A 4,672-nucleotide genomic window follows, 5' to 3' on the forward strand; every position below is an offset into this window, starting at 1 on the left:
CGATTTCCTTCGCTATGGGGAAGCTCGTGAGCGCGGCATCGACTGCAAGGCGATCAGGTTGGGTGCGCAGCGTCGGGTGCCAAGGCAGAAAAGCACGTAGGCGCGACGTCAGTTGTCGCGGGTAGTAAGGATAGAGCTAACGATCTCCGACGACTCCACTGGCCTCGTGTAGAAACTATTCCAGGGGAAGTTCCAGATTAAGGCCGACCGTGTGGATGACTTGGACTCCGGCTATGCGTGCAGCCATGTTGCAGCACTCGTATATTACTAATTCGCAGATATCAGATTTACTACCATTGATAGCGATTTCCTACGGCTATGGGGAAGCTCGTGAGCGCGGCATCGACTGCAAGGCGAACAGGTTGTGTGCGCAGCGTCGGGGTTCCAAGGCAGAAAAGCACGTAGGCGCGACGTCAGTTGTCGCGGGTAGTAAGGATAGAGCTAACGGTCGCCGACTACTCCACTGGCCTCGTGTAGAAACAATTCCAGGGAAAGGTTTAGATTAAGGCAGACCGTGTGGATGACCTGGACTTCGGCTATGCGTGCAGCAATGTTACGGCACTCGTATAGCCCAATCAGCAGATATTAGCTTTACTACCATTGATAGCGATTTCTTACGGCTTGGGCAACCTCGTACGCGCGGCATCGACTGCAAGGCGGTCAGGTTGTGTGCGCAGCGTCGGCGGTTAAGGCAGAAAAGCACGATAGGCGCGACGTCAGTTGTCGCTGGTAGTAAGGATAGAGCTAACGGTCGCCGACTACTCCACTGCCTCGTGTAGAAACTATCCCAGGGGAAGTTCCAGATTAAGGCCGACCGTGTGGATGACTTGGACTCCGGCTATACGTGCAGCAACGTTACAGCACTCGTATATCACTAATCAGCACATATCAGATTTACTACCATTGATAGCGATTTCCTACGGCTATCTGCAACCTCGTGAGCGCGGCATCGACTGCAAGGCGGTCAGGTTGTGTGCGCAGCGTCGGTTCCAAGGCAGAAAAGCACGTAGGCGCGACGTCAGTTGTCGCTGGTAGTAAGGATAGAGCTAACGGTCTCCGACGACTCCACTGGCCTCGTGTAGAAACTATTCCAGGGGAAGTTCCAGATTAAGGTCGACCGTGTGGATGACTTGGACTCCGGCTATGCGTGCAGCAATGTTACGGCACTCGTATAGCCCCCAATCAGCAAATATCAGCTTTACTACTATTGATAGCGATTTCCTACGGCTATGGGCAACTTCGTAAGCGCGGCATCGACTGCAAGGCGGTCAGATTGTGTGCGCAGCGTCGGCTGCCAAGGCGGAAAAGCACGTAGGCGCGACGTCAGTTGTCGCTGGTAGTAAGGATAGAGCTAACGGTCTCCGATTACTCCACTGGCCTCGTGTAGAAACTATTCCAGGGGAAGTTTCAGATTAAGGCCGACCGTGTGGATGACTTGGACTCCAGCTATGCGTGCAGGAATGTCACAGCACTCGTATATCACTAATTTGCAGATATCAGCTTTACTACCATTGATAGCGATTCCCTACGGCTATGGGAAACCTCGTGAGCGCGGCATCGACTGCAAGGCGGTCAGATTGTGTGCGCAGCGTCGGCTGCCAAGGCGGAAAAGCGCGTAGGCGCGACGTCAGTTGTCGCTGGTAGTAAGGATAGAGCTAACGGTCTCCGACTACTCCACTGGCCTCGTGTAGAAACTATTCCAGGGGAAGTTCCAGATTAAGGCCGACCGTGTGGATGACCTGGACTCCAGCTATGCGTGCAGCAATGTTACAGCACGCGTATATCACTAATTCGCAGATATCAGCTTTACTACCATTGATAGCGATTTCCTACGGCTATGGGCAACCTCGTGATCGCGGCATCGACTGCAAGGCGGTCAGGTTGTGTGCGCAGCGTCGGGTTCCAAGGCAGAAAAGCACGTAGGCGCGACGTCAGTTGTCGCTGGTAGTAAGGATAGAGCTAACGATCTCCGACTACTCCACTGGCCTCGTGTAGAAACTATTCCAGGGGAAGTTTCAGATTAAGGCCGCCCGTGTGGATGACTTGGACTCCGGCTATGCGTGCAGCAATGTTACGGCACTCGTATAGTCCCTAATCAGCAAATATCAGCTTTACTACTATTGATAGCGCTTTCCTACGGCTATGTGCAACCTCGTGAGCGCGGCATCGACTGCAAGGCGGTCAGGTTGTGTGCGCAGCGTCGGGTGCCAAGGCAGAAAAGCACGTAGGCGCGACGTCAGTTGTCGCTGGTAGTAAGGATAGAGCTAACGGTCTCCGACGACTCCACTGGCCTCGTGTAGAAACTATTCCAGGGGAAGTTCCAGATGAAGGCCGACCGTGTGGATGACTTGGACTCCGGCTATGCGTGCAGCAATGTTACAGCACTCGAATATCACTAATTCGCAGATATCAGCTTTACTACTGATGATAGCGATTTACGACGGCTATGGTGTAGCTCGTGAGCGCGGCGTCGACGGGAAGGCGGATAGCTCGTGGGCGCAGCGTCAGCTGCCAAGGCTGAAAAGCGTGTAGGCGCGACGTCAGTTGTCGCTGGTAGTAAGGATAGAGCTAACTGTCTCAGACTTCTCCTCTGGCATCGTGTAGAAACTATTCCAGGGGAAGCTCCAGATTAAGGCCGACCGTGGGGATGACCTGGACTCCGGCTATGCGTGCAGCAATGTTACGGCACTCGTATATCACTAATTCGCAGATATCAGATTTACTACTATTGATAGCGATTTCCGACGGCTATGGTGTAGCTCGTGAGCGCGGCGGCGACGGCAAGGCGGACAGCTCGTGGGCGCAGCGTCAGCTGCCAAGGCGGAAAAGCGCGTAGGCGCGACGTCAGTTGTCCCTGGTAGTAAGGATAGAGCTAACGGTCTCAGACTACTCCACTGGCCTCGTGTAGAAACTATTCCAGGGGAAGCTCCAGATTAAGGCCGACCGTGGGGATGACCTGGACTCCGGCTATGCGTGCAGCAATGTTACAGCAATCGAATATCACTAATTCGCAGATATCAGCTTTACTACTGTTGATAGCGATTTCCGACGGCTATGGTGTAGCTCGTGAGCGCGGCGGCGACGGCAAGGCGGACAGCTCGTGGGCGCAGCGTCAGCTGCCAAGGCGGAAAAGCGCGTAGGCGCGATGTCAGTTGTCGCTGGTAGTAAGGATAGAGCTAGCTGTCTCAGACTACTCCACTGGCTTCGTGGAGAAACTATTCCAGGGGAAGCTCCAGATTAAGGCCGACCTCGGGGATGACCTGGACTACGGCTATGCAGGCAGCAATGTTACAGCACTCGAATATCACTAATTCGCAGATATCAGCTTTTTGACTATTGATAGCGATTTCCGACGGCTATGGTGTAGCTCGTGAGCGCGGCGGCGACGGCAAGGCGGACAGCTCGTGGGCGCAGCGTCAGCTGCCAAGGCGGAAAAGCGCGTAGGCGCGACGTCAGTTGTCGCTGGTAGTAAGGATAGAGCTAACTGTCTCAGACTACTCCACTGGCCTCGTGTAGAAACTATTCCAGGGGAAGTTCCAGATTAAGGCCGACCGTGGGGATGACCTGGACTCCGGCTATGCGTGCAGCAATGTTACAGCACTCGAATATCACTAATTCGCAGATATCAGCTTTACTACTATTGATAGCGATTTCCGACGGCTATGGTGTAGCTCGTGAGCGCGGCGGCGACGGCAAGGCGGACAGCTCGTGGGCGCAGCGTCGGGTTCCAAGGCAGAAAAGCACGTAGGCGCGACGTCAGTTGTCGCTGGTAGTAAGGATAGAGCTAACTGTCTCAGCCTACTCCACTGGCCTCGTGTAGAAACTATTCCAGGGGAAGTTTCAGATTAAGGCCGACCGTGTGGATGACCTGGACTCCAGCTATGCGTGCAGCAATGTTGCAGCACTCGTATATCACTAATTTGCAGATATCAGCTTTACTACCATTGATAGCGATTTGCTACGGCTATGGGCAACCTCGTAAGCGCGGCATCGACTGCAAGGCGGTCAGGTTGTGTGCGCAGCGTCGGCTGCCAAGGCGGAAAAGCGCGTAGGCGCGACGTCAGTTGTCGCTGGTAGTAAGGATCGAGCTAACGGTCTCCGACGACTCCACTGTCCTCGTGTAGAAACTATTCCAGGGGAAGTTCCAGATTAAGGCCGACCGTGTGGATGACCTGGACTTCGGCTATGCGTGCAGCAATGTTACAGCACTCGTAAATCACTAATTGGCAGATATCAGCTTTACTACCATTGATAGCGATTTCCTACGGCTATGGGCAACCTCGTGAGCGCGGCGTCGACTGCAAGGCGGACAGGTTGTATGCGCTGCGTCGGCTCCAAGGCGGAAAAGCACATAGGCGCGACGTCAGTTGTCGCTGAATAGTAAGGATAGAGCTAACTATCTCACACTACTCCACTGCCCTCGGGTAGAAACTATCCCAGGGGAAGTCCCAGATTAAGGCCGACGGTGTGGATTAACCTGGACTCCGGCTATGCGTGCAGAAATGTTACGCGCGCTCGAATATCACTAATTCGCAGATATCAGATTTTACTACCATTGAAAGCGATTTTCCTACGGGCTATGGGGAAGCCCGTGAGCCCCGGAGTTCACCTGCCAAGGTGACAAGATAGTGAGCGCAGCGTCACTTTGCCAAAGGGGGAAAAGCGCGAAGCC

This window comes from Phytophthora infestans, genomic scaffold (genome assembly GCF_000142945.1).
Source record: "Phytophthora infestans T30-4 supercont1.101 genomic scaffold, whole genome shotgun sequence".
Classification (NCBI taxonomy): Eukaryota; Oomycota; class Peronosporomycetes; order Peronosporales; family Peronosporaceae; genus Phytophthora; species Phytophthora infestans.